At 44.4% G+C, this 16,984-nt stretch overlaps 1 pseudogene; it reads left to right on the top strand.

Annotated features, from left to right (window-relative positions):
* The first annotated feature begins 8,115 nt into the window (after positions 1-8,115).
* LOC124025574 overlaps positions 8,116-16,984 on the top strand; it is a 145,996-nt pseudogene continuing 137,127 nt past the window's right edge.

Raw genomic sequence — 16,984 nt, 5'->3', positions numbered from 1 at the left:
CTCAAGGGCAGAATAATCGGAAAGGGGATTCGTCAGAGAAAATGACTTTACCCCAGTCCTCAGCAGTCCAATCCCTGTACCTTTTGCAGAATATCAGTCTGTCCCTGATGTTTTTCCAGGAGAGAAGTAGCTTCTTTGCTGCCCATCTTGACACCAGGTCATCTTTCAAAAGTCTTTGCCTCACTCTGTGTGCAGATGCAAGCTCTGTAATGGTGGTGCCCTGATCCCGCAGCTGAATCAACTTTAGCAGACGTCCTGGCGCTTGCTGGACTTTCAAGGTTGCCCTGAAGCCTTCTTCACAACAAATGAACCGATCTCCTTGAAGTTCTTGATGATCCGATAAATGGTTTATTTATGTGCAATCTTACTGGCAGCAATATCCTTGCCTGTGAAGCCCTTTTTGTGCAAAGCAATGATGACGGCACGTGTTTCCTTGCAGGTAACCATGGTTGACAGAGGAAGAACAATGATTCCAAGCACCACCCTCCTTTTGAAGCTTCCACTCTGTTATTCGAACTCAATCAGTATAACAGAGTGGAGTGATCTCCAGCCTTGTCCTCGTCAACACTCACACTGTGTTAACGAGAGAATCACTGACATGATGTCAGCTGGTCCTTTTGTGGCAGGGCTGAAATGCAGTGGAAATGTTTTTTGGGGGATTCAGTTCATTTGCATGGCAAAGAGGGACTTTGCAATTAATTGCAATTCATCTGATTACTCTTCACAACATTCTGGAGTATATGCAAATTTCCATCATACAAACTGAGGCAGCAGACTTGGTGAAAATTAATTTTTGTGTCATTCTCAAAACTTTTGGCCACGCGTGTACTCTTGTTTGTCTCATTGAGATAGAACAATTCCAATGTTGCCTGGTTCTAGAACCGAGAACTGCCTACACAAACTTCAATATGAGTTCTGCTATATCTGGTGCACTGAGTTCTGCTATATCTGGTGCCCTGAATTCTGCTGTATCTGGTGCCCTGAGTTCTGCTGTATCTGGTGCCCTGAGTTCTGCTGTATCTGGTGCCCTGAGTTCTGCTGTATCTGGTGCCCTGAGTTCTACTATATCTGGTGCCCTGAGTTCTGCTATATCTGGAGCCCTGAGTTCTACTATCACACACACACACACACACACACACACACACACACACACACACACACACACACACACACACACACACACACACACACACACACACACACACACACACACACAGGACTGTGTGACAGGGTGCAATGAGCCAAAAGGACTGGTTGACTGTACGTGCATCCAGTTTGCTGAGTAGAGTGTTGGAGGCTATTTTGTAAATGACATCGTCGAGGATCGGTAGGATAGTCAGTTTTATGAGGGTATGTTGGCAGCATGAATGGAGGAGGCTTTGTTGCGAAATAGTAAGTCGATTCTAGATTTAATTTTGGATTGGAGATGCTTAATGTGAGTCTGGAAGGAGAGTTTACAGTCTAACCAGACACCTAGGTATTTGTAGTTGCTCACATATTCAAAGTCAGAACCGTCCAGAGTAGTGATGCTAGTCGGGCAGGTGGGTGAGGGCAGCGATCGGTTGAAGAGCATGCATTTAGTTTTACTGGTGTTTAAGAGCAGTTGGAGGCCACGGAAGGAGTGTTGTATGGCATTGAAGCTCATTTGGAGGTTTGTTAACACAGTGCCCAAAGAAGGGCCAGATGTATATAGAATGGTGTCTACATTGGACATGGCAACAAGACCTGCCCCACCTACCATGGATATGGCAACAAGACCTGTCCCACCTATCATGGACAAGGCAACAAGACCTGCCCCACCTACCATGGATATGGCAACAAGACCTGTCCCACCTATCATGGACATGGCAACAAGACCTGCCCCACCTATCATGGACATGGAAACCAGACCTGCCCCACCTACCATGGACATGGCAACAAGACTTGTCCCACCTGCCATGGCAACACAGACCTCATGCACTATATTCAGCTTACCATCACATGTTAACTGAGCTGTACTCTGCTCTGCTCTACTCTGCTCTACTCTGCTCTACTCTACTCTACTCTACTCTACTCTACTCTACTCTACTCTACTCTACTCTACTCTACATTACATTTAAGTCTGCTGTACTCTACTCTACTCTACTCTGCTCTACTCTCTACTCTACTCTACTCTACTCTACTCTACTCTACTCTGCTCTGCTCTGCTCTGCTCTGCTCTGCTCTACTCTACTCTGCTCTGCTGTACTCTGCTCTGCTCTACTCTACTCTACTCTGCTCTACTCTACTCTACTCTGCTCTGCTCTACTCTGCTCTACTCTACTCTACTCTACTCTACTCTACTCTACTCTACTCTACTCTACTCTGCTGTACTCTACTCTGCTCTACTCTACTCTACTCTGCTCTGCTGTACTCTGCTCTGCTCTGCTGTACTCTGCTCTACTCTACTCTACTCTACTCTACTCTACTCTGCTCTGCTCTACTCTACTCTCTGCTCTACTCTACTACTCTACTCTACTCTACTCTACTCTACTCTACTCTACTCTACTCTACTCTACTCTACTCTACTCTACTCTACTCTACTCTGCTCTACTCTACTCTGCTCTGCTCTACTCTACTCTACTCTACTCTACTCTACTCTACTCTACTCTACTCTACTCTACTCTACTCTACTCTACTCTACTCTGCTCTGCTGTACTCTGCTCTGCTGTACTCTGCTCTGCTGTACTCTGCTCTGCTGTACTCTGCTCTGCTCTACTCTGCTCTGCTCTACTCTACTCTGCTCTACTCTACTCTGCTCTACTCTACTCTACTCTACTCTACTCTACTCTGCTCTGCTCTGCTCTGCTCTGCTCTGCTCTGCTCTGCTCTGCTCTGCTCTGCTCTGCTCTACTCTACTCTACTGTTCTGACCAGTCTATAGATATCTGATTCACTAAATACAGCTGACTGTCACGTGGTACTAGTACATTGTGGCTTGAGGCACTCCTTTTGTGATCTAGGTTGTTACACCATGTGTTTAATCCAACTCTGTACAAAATAAGTCACAAGACCAGCTGAATAAACAGGACTTGGGAGTAAAGGCTATTGTCCAGTAAACTGCAGTGTGTTGTTGTAGCTGGTAATACTGTCTACAGTAGCATCCCGTGTCTCCTCTTATCCGCATAGGAAAAACCACGTGTTTGAGTTTGTACCGGACTGACTGTCCTGAGTTCCCCTTGGAGACGTTTGAGAAGGTGTCCGGGTATGCGTTCTTTGTAAATGAAAATATTCAGGTAAAAATCTATTTGATTTTTGCCTGGTTCATAGATCTGTGTGTTCTTAAGCAAACTCCTGAGGTTGTTAGGGGAGTCAGAAGAGTTGGTTCAAGTACATCATATCTGAGACCAGACCAGACTACAAATCTCTCCCCTCTGATCATAACGACGAGGATGCCATATATTGTATTGGGATGTTAGTAGATCTCTAGTTCTAGATGACCTCTCCCCCATTGTGGGTTTCCCTGACCAGGAGATCTGTGATGCCTCCAGGAAGGCTTCTCAGGAACACCACAGCAGGTTCTCACCACAGCAGGTTCTCACCACAGCAGGTTCTCACCACAGCAGGTTCTCACCACAGCAGGTTCTCACCACAGCAGGTTCTCAACACAGCAGGTTCTCACCACAGCAGGTTCTCACCACAGCAGGTTCTCACCACAGCAGGTTCTCACCACAGCAGGTTCTCAACACAGCAGGTTCTCAGCAGGTTCTCACCACAGCAGGTTCTCACCACAGCAGGTTCTCACCACAGCAGGTTCTCACCACAGCAGGTTCTCACCACAGCAGGTTCTCACCACAGCAGGTTCTCACCACAGCAGGTTCTCACACAGCAGGTTCTCAACACAGCAGGTTCTCACCACAGCAGGTTCTCACCACAGCAGGTTCTCAACACAGCAGGTTCTCAACACAGCAGGTTCTCACCACAGCAAGTTGCCTGTCACATCCTACAACAGGTGAGCCTTCTCTCAGTCCTGCTAGTGACCTGTCCGAATACTCATCCTACAACAGGTGAGCCTTCTCTCAGTCCTGCTAGTGACCTGTCCCAATACTCATCCTACAACAGGTGAGCCTTCTCTCAGTCCTGCTAGTGACCTGTCCCAATACTCCTGAACTGCATCCTTCCTCCTCTGTCAGTTGCATCTTGCAGCAGGTCTGTCTAGGTATCTAGGTCTTCTTGAGAGCTTTCCACACTACTGAGCCCGAACAGAGCCGTGCCAAGCCAAGCTTTACGGAGCTAGACTGCTTACTAATCCACTTTAGCTCAGGATGGTAGCGTAAAGAGTATCTTAGCCCAGGGTCATGTTCTTACACTACTGAACGGATACCTCGCCCCTGCGATGCCCCACCTGAACACTATCATCTTGTGTCAATACCAGTGGAGGCTGGTGGTAGGAGCTATAGGAGGACGGGCTCATTGTAATGGCTGGACTGGAATAGATGGAACAGAGTCTGACATGTTGTTTCCGTATGTTTGATGTGTTTCATACCCGTTCCATTCATTCCATTCCTGCCGTTACAATGAGCCCCTCCTCCTATAGTTCCTCCCACCAGCCTCCGCTGGTCAATACTATCCTTCTGTAGCTCAGTTGGTAGAGCATGGCGCTTGTAACGCCAGGGTAGTGGGTTCAATCCCCTGGACCACCCATACGTAGAATGTATGCACACATGACTGTAAGTCGCTTTGGATAAAAGCGTCTGCTAAATGGCATATATTATTATTATTATTATTATTATTATTAATTTGTGTCCTTCCATTCTCCCTTCCTTAAAAATACAATTGCCTTTAACGGCCACTAGAGGGCAGCCCTCTCATAACGGAGCCTTTCTTCATTGAGGTTTGACTACAATATGGACTTGTTGTTATATCCACTCAAATGTTTCAATTCCTTCACAGCGTCAAACCATTGAATGGGTTCCCGTCACTCCGGTCTTCAATAATTACAATTGAAAAATTGAAGACTACTCCGCCTCTGTTTAAGCAAACAAGCTGAATTGAAAGTATATTCATCACACAGTTGAATTGAAAATATATGCTATACTATAGCAATGATATCCCAAAGTCTATGAAACTGGATAACGGAATGTTTGTATTTGTAATTTTGTACATGTTCGTCTGTGTAAACTGAGCCCTCTCCAGTTTGCAATCGTACAAATAGAATAATTCGGATACAATGGATATAATCTAGTCAATCTGTTTCTATGGTTTTGGATCATCCACCGAACTAGAGGAGAAGGAGACTTGTTGCCGGTGTGGAGTTAGTGTGTGTTTCTTAGTGTAATCAATGAAATGGTTTTATATGAATCTGATCTACTATGTCCTCAGTAGTGAGGCTATAAACAGTAGAGAGGTTATATACAGTAGAGAGGTTATATACAGTAGAGAGGTTATATACAGTAGAGAGGTTATATACAGTAGAGAGGCTATATACAGTAGAGGCTATATACAGTAGAGAGGTTATATACAGTAGAGAGGCTATATACAGTAGAGGCTATATACAGTAGAGGCTATATACAGTAGAGGCTATATACAGTAGAGGCTATATACAGTAGAGGCTATATACAGTAGAGGCTATATACAGTAGAGGCTATATACAGTAGAGGCTATATACAGTAGAGGTTATATACAGTAGAGAGGTTATATACAGTAGAGAGGTTATATACAGTAGAGGCTATATACAGTAGAGAGGTTATATACAGTAGAGAGGTTATATACAGTAGAGAGGTTATATACAGTAGAGAGGCTATATACAGTAGAGAGGCTATATACAGTAGAGAGGTTATATACAGTAGAGGTTATATACAGTAGAGAGGCTATATACAGTAGAGAGGTTATATACAGTAGAGAGGTTATATACAGTAGAGAGGTTATATACAGTAGAGAGGCTATATACAGTGGAGAGGTTATATACAGTAGAGGTTATATACAGTAGAGGTTATATACAGTAGAGGTTATATACAGTAGAGGTTATATACAGTAGAGGTTATATACAGTAGAGAGGTTATATACAGTAGAGAGGTTATATACAGTAGAGAGGTTATATACAGTAGAGGGGTTATATACAGTAGAGAGGCTATATACAGTAGAGAGGTTATATACAGTAGAGAGGCTATATACAGTAGAGGCTATATACAGTAGAGGGGCTATATACAGTAGAGGGGCTATATACAGTAGAGGGGCTATATACAGTAGAGGGGCTATATACAGTAGAGGGGCTATATACAGTAGAGGGGCTATATACAGTAGTGGGGCTATATACAGTAGTGAGGCTATATACAGTAGGGGGGCTATATACAGTAGTGGGGCTATATACAGTAGAGAGGATATATACAGTAGTGAGGCTATATACAGTAGTGAGGCTATATACAGTAGTGAGGCTATATACAGTAGTGAGGCTATATACAGTAGTGAGGCTATATACAGTAGGGGGTCTATATACAGTAGGGAGGCTATATACAGTAGAGGCTATATACAGTAGTGAGGCTATATACAGTAGTGAGGCTATATACAGTAGGGAGCCTATATACAGTAGGGAGCCTATATACAGTAGGGAGGCTATATACAGTAGGGAGGCTATATACAGTAGAGGCTATATACAGTAGAGAGGCTATATACAGTAGAGGCTATATACATTAGTGAGGCTATATACAGTAGAGGCTATTTACAGTAGAGGCTTATTACAGTAGGGAGGCTATATACAGTAGAGAGGCTATATACAGTAGTGAGGCTATATACAGTAGTGAGGCTATATACAGTAGAGAGGCTATATACAGTAGAGAGGCTATATACAGTAGAGAGGCTATATACAGTAGAGAGGCTATATACAGTAGTGAGGCTATATACAGTAGTGAGGCTATATACAGTAGTGAGGCTATATACAGTAGTGAGGCTATATACAGTAGAGAGATTATATACAGTAGTGAGGCTATATACAGTAGAGGGGCTATATACAGTAGAGGCTATATACAGTAGTGAGGCTATATACAGTAGAGAGACTACATACAGAAGAGGCTATATACAGTAGTGAGGCTATATACAGTAGTGAGGCTATATACAGTAGAGAGGCTATATACAGTAGAGAGGCTATATACAGTAGTGAGGCTATATACAGTAGAGAGACTACATACAGAAGAGGCTATATACAGTAGTGAGGCTATATACAGTAGTGAGGCTATATACAGGCACCGGTCAGTCAGGCTGATTTGAGATAGTATGTACATGTAGATATGGGATAAAGTGACAACATTAAATTACCCTGCCCCTTTTTTTGCACTATTCGTTAGAGCCTGTAAGTCAGTATTTCACTGTAGTCAACACCTGTTGTATTCAGCATTTCACTGTAAGGTCTCGTAGACCTGTTGTATTCAGCATTTCACTGTAAGGTCTAGTAGACCTGTTGTATTCAGCATTTCACTGTAGTCAACACCTGTTGTATTCAGCATTTCACTGTAAGGTCTAGTAGACCTGTTGTATTCAGCATTTCACTGTAGTCAACACCTGTTGTATTCAGCATTTCACTGTAAGGTCTAGTAGACCTGTTGTATTCAGCATTTCACTGTAAGGTCTAGTAGACCTGTTGTATTCAGCATTTCACTGTAAGGTCTAGTAGACCCGTTGTATTCAGCATTTCACTGTAAGTCTAGTACACCTGTTGTATTCAGCATTTCACTGTAAGTCTAGTACACCTGTTGTATTCAGAATTTCACTGTAAGGTCTAGTAGACCTGTTGTATTCAGCATTTCACTGTAAGTCTTGTACACCTGTTGTATTCAGCATTTCACTGTAGTCTACACCTGTTGTATTCTGCGCAAGTGACAAATAAACTTTGATTTGATTTAATTTAATGTGGAGAAAAGGAATTACTTGTCTAGGCCCGTTATTATAGTACCCAACCAATACGTTATCATAATGTGCTAGATACACCTGCACAAACACATAATATTGTTCCCACTCGATGTGCGTCACGAGTGTAATGAGCAGACATTTGATAGGCGACAGAGCCGGAGGGAGCTGGGAAGCGCAGCGGAGGATGATGGAGAGAGGGACTACCTACCGGAGGAGTGGCCTTCACGATCCCAGCCCAACATGCGGAGTTTGTTTATAACGTGTGGAACGCGACAATGTGGAGTCATCTCACGTCGCTTCTCTTTCTCAAACCCTGCGGCAGATCGTTTCACCCTGTCACTGTATCAGGAGCCCGTCTACGTTAGATTTGGACTGGAATAACTCATCTTCAGAAATCACTTTCAAGAAAAGAACGAGTTTGGTAAGTTGCGGAAAAGTTTACTTTCTGACATTAACTTTGATTTTTGAAACGGCTCTTTCAATTTTGTGAGGCAGACTATGAGGATATTGTTGGCAGGTAAAATCTGCAAAGCACATGATTTATGAGATTATGCGATACATCTATTCTAGATCAATCAATAACCTACCAAAATTATTTCACAATTTATTTTGCTCTGTTTGTAAACGTGTAAACAGCCGAATATATTCCAATGTGTGTGTGACTGAGATTCAGGGAGAAGCTCAATGTCTACATTGAGACATTTACTATGTTGATTTTCGAGGAATATCCATTTACAATGGAAGATATTGAAGCTTAAAACACAGAGTCAGTTTAGAACTAGTAGCATAGAGAATACAGTGAACCACCCCTAAAAAAAATCTCTGGTCCTGGCTGATATGAGTAAGGTGCAGTGATTGTCTATATGACATCCTGTTATGGCAGTTGACTCCTCGGTACAAACTGTTCGTCAGACTGTTGTTTAGTCCTGTGACTGTGACTACGTTGTGCCTTTCCTCAGTCTGTGACTGTGGCTACGTTGTGCCTTTCCTCAGTCTGTGACTACGTTGTACGTTGTGCCTTTACTCAGTCTGTGACTGTGGCTACGTTGTGCCTTTCCTCAGTCTGTGACTGTGGCTACGTTGTGCCTTTCCTCAGTCTGTGACTGTGGCTACGTTCCTTTCCTCAGTCTGTGACTGTGGCTACGTTGTGCCTTTCCTCAGTCTGTGACTGTGGCTACGTTGTGCCTTTCCTCAGTCTGTGACTGTGGCTACGTTGTGCCTTTCCTCAGTCTGTGACTGTGGCTACGTTGTGCCTTTCCTCTGTCTGTGACTGTGGCTACGTTGTGCCTTTCCTCAGTCTGTGACTGTGGCTACGTTTATGCCTTTCCTCAGTCTGTGACTGTGGCTACGTTGTGCCTTTCCTCAGTCTGTGACTGTGGCTACGTTGTGCCTTTCCTCAGTCTGTGACTGTGGCTAGTTGGAGAAGCTTTCCTCAGTCTGTGATGTGGCTACGTTGTGCCTTTCCTCAGTCTGTGACTGTGGCTACGTTGTGCCTTTCCTCAGTCTGTGACTGTGGCTACAGAGTGCCTTTCCTCAGTCTGTGACTGTGGCTACGTTGTGCCTTTCCTCAGTCTGTGACTGTGGCTACATTGTGCCTTTCCTCAGTCTGTGACTGTGGCTATCCTCAGTTGTGACTGTGGCTACGTTGACCTCCTCAGTCTGTGACTGTGGCTACGTTGTGCCTTTCCTCAGTCTGTGACTGTGGCTACGTTGTGCCTTTCCTCAGTCTGTGACTGTGGCTACGTTGTGCCTTTCCTCAGTCTGTGACTGTGGCTACGTTGTGCCTTTCCTCAGTCTGTGACTGTGGCTACGTTGTGCCTTTCCTCAGTCTGTGACTGTGGCTACGTTGTGCATTTCCTCCATCTGTGACTGTGGCTACGTTGTGCCTTTCCTCCATCTGTGACTGTGGCTACGTTGTGCCTTTCCTCAGTCTGTGACTGTGGCTACGTTGTGCCTTTCCTCAGTCTGTGACTGTGGCTACATTGTGCCTGTGGCTACGTTGTGCCTTTCCTCAGTCTGTGACTGTGGCTACATTGTTTTCCTCAGTGTGCCCTTTCCTCAGTCTGTGACTGTGGCTACGTTGTGCCTTTCCTCAGTCTGTGACTGTGGCTACATTGTGCCTTTCCTCAGTCTGTGACTGTGGCTACATTGTGCCTTTCCTCAGTCTGTGACTGTGGCTACATTGTGCCTTTCCTCAGTCTGTGACTGTGGCTACGTTGTGCCTTTCCTCAGTCTGTGACTGTGGCTACGTTGTGCCTTTCCTCAGTCTGTGACTGTGGCTACATTGTGCCTTTCCTCAGTCTGTGACTGTGGCTACGTTGTGCCTTTCCTCAGTCTGTGACTGTGGCTACGTTGTGCCTTTCCTCAGTCTGTGACTGTGGCTACGTTGTGCCTTTCCTCAGTCTGTGACTGTGGCTACGTTGTGCCTTTCCTCAGTCTGTGACTGTGGCTACGTTGTGTGCCTTTCCTCAGTCTGTGACTGTGGCTACGTTGTGCCTTTCCTCAGTCTGTGACTGTGGCTACGTTGTGCCTTTCCTCAGTCTGTGACTGTGGCTACGTTGTGCCTTTCCTCAGTCTGTGACTGTGGCTACGTTGTGCCTTTCCTCAGTCTGTGACTGTGGCTACGTTGTGCCTTTCCTCAGTCTGTGACTGTGGCTACGTTGTGCCTTTCCTCAGTCTGTGACTGTGGCTACGTTGTGCCTTTCCTCAGTCTGTGACTGTGGCTACGTTGTGCCTTTCCTCAGTCTGTGACTGTGGCTACGTTGTGCCTTTCCTCAGTCTGTGACTGTGGCTACGTTGTGCCTTTCCTCAGTCTGTGACTGTGGCTACGTTGTGCCTTTCCTCAGTCTGTGACTGTGGCTACGTTGTGCCTTTCCTCAGTCTGTGACTGTGGCTACGTTGTGCCTTTCCTCAGTCTGTGACTGTGGCTACGTTGTGCCTTTCCTCAGTCTGTGACTGTGGCTACGTTGTGCCTTTCCTCAGTCTGTGACTGTGGCTACGTTGTGCCTTTCCTCAGTCTGTGACTGTGGCTACGTTGCTTCCCTCTCTTTCCTATGACTGTATCTCTGCATTGTGTCTTTCCTCTTATCTCAGTGCCACTGGAAGAATAGTTTGACGTAGGAACCTAACAAGGGAGAAGGGGAAAGATACTTTAACCTACTAGGGGAAAGATACTTTAACCTACTTGGATAGAGAGATGGAGAGAGAAAAGCGAGACAGAGAGATGAATATAGAGACAGAGAGAGAGAGAGAGAGAGAGAGAGAGAGAGAGAGAGAGAGAGAGAGAGAGAGAGAGAGAGAGAGAGAGAGAGAGAGAGAGAGAGAGAGAGAGAGAGAGAGAGAGAGAGAGAGAGAGAGAGAGAGAGAGAGAGAGAGAGAGAGAGAGAGAGAGAGAGAGAGAGAGAGAGAGAGAGAGAGAGAGAGAGAGAGAGAGAGAGAGAGAGAGAGAGAGAGAGAGAGAGAGAGAGAGAGAGAGAGAGAGAGAGAGAGAGAGAGAGAGAGAGAGAGAGAGAGAGAGAGCACTAGATGCTTGGAGAGTTTGAGTATGCTGTCGGTGACACATCAAATCAAAGTTTATTTGTCACGTGTACCGAATACAACAGGCCTTACAGTGAAATGCTTACTTACAGGCTCTAACCAACAGTGCAAAAAAGGTATTAGGGGAACAACAGTTAAGTAAAGAAATAAAACAACAGTAAAAAGACTGGCTATATACAGTAGCGAGACTATAAAAGTAGAGCGGCTACATACAGACACCGGTTAGTCAGGCTGATTGAGGTAGTATGTACATGAATGTATAGTTAAATTGACTATGCATATATGATAAACATGTTAAACCTCTGATGTAGAGAGCTGATCACTCTCCACAGTAGAGAACATCTAGCCAGGTACTTCACTACAGAGTCTCTGTGTCATTCACTCTCTACTGTAGAGAGTATCTAGCCAGGTACTTCACTCTCTACTGTAGAGAACATCTAGCCAGGTACTTCACTCCCTACTGTAGAGAACATTTGCCAGGTACTTCACTCTCTACTGTAGAGAACATCTAGCCAGGTACTTCACTCTCTAGTGTAGAGAACATCTAACCAGGTACTTCACTACAGAGTCTCTATGTACTTCACTCTCTACTGTAGAGAACATCTAGCCAGGTACTTCACTCTCTAGTGTAGAGAACATCTAGCCAGGTACTTCACTCTCTAGTGTAGAGAACATCTAACCAGGTACTTCACTACAGAGTCTCTATGTACTTCACCCTCTAGTGTAGAGAACATCTAGCCAGGTACTTCACTCTCTAGTGTAGAGAACATCTAGCCAGGTACTTCACTCTCTAGTGTAGAGAGCATCTAGCCAGGTACTTCACTCTCTAGTGTAGAGAACATCTAGCCAGGTACTTCACTCTCTAGTGTAGAGAACATCTAGCCAGGTACTTCACTCTCTAGTGTAGAGAACATCTAACCAGGTACTTCACTACAGAGTCTCTATGTACTTCACTCTCTAGTGTAGAGAACATCTAGCCAGGTACTTCACTCTCTAGTGTAGAGAACATCTAGCCAGGTACTTCACTCTCTACTGTAGAGAACATCTAACCAGGTACTTCACTACAGAGTCTCTATGTGTAGAGAACTCTAGCACTTCACTCTCTAGTGTAGAGAACATCTAGCCAGGTATTTCACTCTCTAGTGTAGAGAACATCTAGCCAGGTACTTCACTCTCTAGTGTAGAGAACATCTAGCCAGGTACTTCACTCTCTAGTGTAGAGAACATCTAACCAGGTACTTCACTCTCTAGTGTAGAGAACATCTAACCAGGTACTTTCCTCTCTAGTGTAGAGAACATCTAGCCAGGTACTTCACTCTCTAGTGTAGAGAACATCTAACCAGGTACTTCACTACAGAGTCTCTATGTACTTCACTCTCTACTGTAGAGAACATCTAGCCAGGTACTTCACTCTTTCAGTGGGTACTCCAGTGCAGTGTTCACACTTCACAATGCTTATCTGGCTGGTGCCCTGCTCCAACGGTAACTGAGCTGCCTCGGCCACAAGCTAGCAAACAATAGCCGACCTGATATACCCGATGAACATTGATTTATTTTTATCCTCCCATACTTGAAGTCCTGTTATCTACATATTCCAAGTCATTGTTTGAAATTGAAACGCATTTCTGAGTTGATATTGAGTATCAATAGAACTGAATGAGAATAGAATGTCTACTTTGTCGTCCAGAAAACAGAATTGCGTCCTCTGCATATGTCAAAAATGGTACAACAAAAATATATCTCTTCTCACGTTTACAATCTCTTTTCAAGGGTGACATCGTGATGGAATTATCACAATATCTTATTTCCACGAGTGTCTGTTTGACATAAAGAGACAGATGTTTAAAGTGCCGTACAGTGTCGTATATCCATCTGCGGGGAATCATTCCCAGGAGCTAGCTACACAGCCTTCAAGACTGTTTGAGCATCATTTACAACACGTTTTATTTTATTTGACCTTTATTTAAGAAGGTAAAATAAAGTCAGTTAAGAACAAATTCTTATTTTCAATGACTGCCTAGGAACAGTGGGTTAACTGCCTTGTTCAGGGGCAGAACGACAGATTTGTACCTTGTCAGCTCGGGGGTTTGAACTTGCAACCTTCTGGTTACTGGTCCAACACTCTAACCACTAGGCTACCCTGCTGCCACAACCAACATGTCCCAATATGCTTTGTGTTTACCGTGAACAAGCAGTTACAATAGTCATTTACAACATTAACAATGTCTACACTGTATTTCTGATCAATTTGATGTTATTTTAAATCAACATTTTATTTACAAAACATTTGCTTTTCTTTCAAAAACAAGGAAATTTCAAAGTGACCCCAAACTTTTGAATGGTAGTCTATGTATCATGTACTGTAGTCCATATACCATGTACTGTAGTCCATATACCATGTACTGTAGTCTATATACCATGTACTGTAGTCCATATACCATGTACTGTAGTCTATGTATCATGTACTGTAGTCTATATACCATGTACTGTAGTCTATATACCATGTATCATGTACTGTAGTCTATATACCATGTACTGTAGTCTATGTATAATGTACTGTAGTCTATATATAATGTACTGTAGTCTATACTATATATATATTTTTTTATGTATCCTTTATTTAACTAGGCAAGTCGGTTAAGAACAAATTCTTATTTACAATGACTGCCTACCCTGGCAAAACCTGGACGACGCTGGGCCAATCGTGTGCCTTAGACCACTGCACCACTCGGAAGCCCTATATTATATACTACTATATTATATTATGTACTATATTATATACTAAATACTATACACTATACTATATATATACACTATGCTCTTCCATGTCCATGGTGTCACGAACCAGCTCAAAGTTCGTAACAAAAAGGGAGACAACGTGGATATAAGAAATAACAAAATATATTTATTAACTAAAGTAAACTATATACAATGAGCAATGGTGTGTGTAGTCAGTAATCAGTAGTGTAAGGGAGTGGTTGTGTGCATAAATGTGATGATGATACATTCTACATACGTAGAATGTATGCACACATGACTGTAAGTCGCTTTGGATAAAAGCGTCTGTTAAATGGCATATATATTATTATATATATTATTGAAAAGTGTCAACGCACACAAACAAAAACAGACACAAAAATGCCACAACCAAAATCTATCAGTGTGTCTGCACGAAGAGAGTCTCCCCAATGAATGGGGATAGAGGTGCATTTATCTCATTTCGCTGACGACCCTCCCGGCTCCGCCCACCGGCATCCTATTAAAGGAAAACAAGAGCAAAGAGAAAGAATTCGGCTGACGGAGTGGGAGGGTCAATACAATGGTCTTCACTCTCTCCCCCTATTTCCTCCTCTTTGTCTCTGACGTGTAGTTTCATCATGATTAATAGAGACTACAGCCAGATCTGAGCTCGTCATAGGCAATAACTACTTGTAGGGGCTCGGGTGTTGTAACGTGAGTTGTAACATATGTACAGTGTTACACCATTCCCTCGTTGAACACAAAGACTGAGATATTTATTCATTTAAAAACTGCCACGTTGAGAGATGATCTGTCCTTATCCAATAAAGGATGTTACATGTTAACTGAGAGGTCTCCGGTGTATTAGAACCAGAACCCGGTGACCAGAACCCGGTGATGTGTTCTCTTCCTCTACGGGTCCAGTTAATAGATTTGACCTAAGGGGACTGTGCCAGGGCTCAGAGGTTACAGGCTGGTCTGAGGCTGGGCTGAGAGGGTCTGAAAATGTGTCCAAAATACCTCAATAGTACCTATTTAGTTCACTACTTTTGACGAGAGCCTTATACGAAAAGTAGGGCACAATATAGGACACAGCCGGAGGCTGAGCCGGACTTAGAATAGACTTTGAGGGGTCTGAATCTAGAGGCTAGGCTGGAGGTCAGTCTGTCTGTTGGGACACCTCCAGTCCTCTATTGCCAGTCAGCGAAGCACACTGGGCGGCAGGTTTTGTTCCTCAAATGAACCCAGATGTCCCATGCACATCTCATGGGACCAGCTCTCTGATCTTACCCTCCCTATATCTCTCCCAGCACTCCATCCCTCCACCCCCCTCCCCATGCCCCAGCTACCTCCCTCTGGCTTGCTGCTACTCCATCGGGGACAAGGTAGAACTCCGGGTCTGGTTCTCCTCACAACAGGGTAGAGCTCTGGGTCTGGTTCTCCTCACAGCAGACTGACAGATCTGCAGTGGAAAGGGAGGGAAGACTGAGGAAAGAGCGAGAGAAGGATGAGGGGGGAGGGAGAGGGGGACAGAGCGAGAGAGAGAGAGATGAAGGGGGATGGAGAGAAAGATGAGGGAGGAGGGAGACAGAAAGAGTGAGAGAGAGAGATGAAGGGGGAGGGAGGGATGAGGGAGGAAGGGAGAGAGATGAGGGAGGGAGGGAGGGAGAGAGGGAGGGAGGGAGGGAGGGAGGGAGGGAGGGAGGGAGGGAGGGAGGGAGGGAGGGAGGGAGGGAGGGAGGGAGGGAGGGAGGAGAGAGAGAGGAGGAGAGAGAGAGATGAAGGGGGTGTGATGAAGGGATGAGTATTACATGTTGTATTGTCTTTCTAGTTCAGGTCCTACAGTCAGAGTATAAATCTAGAACCAGTAGAACATATTGAATATGTAACATTATCTATAAAACATATCATATTGCCTCTTTTGTCTATAAAACGTATCATATTGCCTCTTTAAACACTGCAAGACATACATTTACATTTACATTTAAGTCATTTAGCAGATGCTCTTATCCAGAGCGACTTACAAATTGGTGCATTCACCTTATGACATCCAGTGGAACAGTCACTTTACGATAGTGCATCTAAATCTTAAAGGGGGGGGGGTGAGAGGGATTACTTATCCTATCCTAGGTATTCCTTAAAGAGGTGGGGTTTCAGGTGTCTCCGGAAGGTGGTGATTGACTCCGCTGTCCTGGCGTCGTGAGGGAGTTTGTTCCACCATTAGGGGGCCAGAGCAGCGAACAGTTTTGACTGGGCTGAGCGGGAACTGTACTTCCTCAGTGGTAGGGAGGCGAGCAGGCCAGAGGTGGATGAACGCAGTGCCCTTGTTTGGGTGTAGGGCCTGATCAGAGCCATGGCACTGTGGGTCTGTAGGAAAGACAGAGGGAGATAGATGCTGCTGGGTGGTTTATAGTCAAGACGGGGTCCTGGGTCCTTCTCATTGTTTCAGTATGTGTCAGGCGAGCAGGTATAAACCAGCTCTTATTACTGCTGCCTAAGGATGGCGAGAGAGAGAGATGGGTTGAGAGAGAGAGCGTGAGAGGAGGAGAATGAAAGAGAGTGAAAGATAGGGGGGAGGAAGTTAAAAAACAGAGAGACTGTAGGTTAAACAGAGGGACTGTAGGTATCAAGTACACCTGTTTTCACTTCGATGAGGAAAGCTAGGAAGTGTTTATTTCCTAAACGTCTCAGTTGTATATTTGGATTTAATTGATTTAAAACATGCTATTTCAAATATTTAATTTAACCGTTTTTTAACGTCTGTTTCAGTCAGAGGTGGTGTACCGTCTGTTTCAGTCAGAGGTGGTGTACCGTCTGTTTCAGTCAGAGGTGGTTACTGACTGTTTCAG

This window comes from Oncorhynchus gorbuscha, linkage group LG03 (genome assembly GCF_021184085.1).
Source record: "Oncorhynchus gorbuscha isolate QuinsamMale2020 ecotype Even-year linkage group LG03, OgorEven_v1.0, whole genome shotgun sequence".
NCBI lineage: Eukaryota > Metazoa > Chordata > Actinopteri > Salmoniformes > Salmonidae > Oncorhynchus > Oncorhynchus gorbuscha.
The sequence above is the reverse complement of the archived record's forward strand: the minus strand, read 5'-3'. Positions and strand labels throughout refer to the sequence as shown.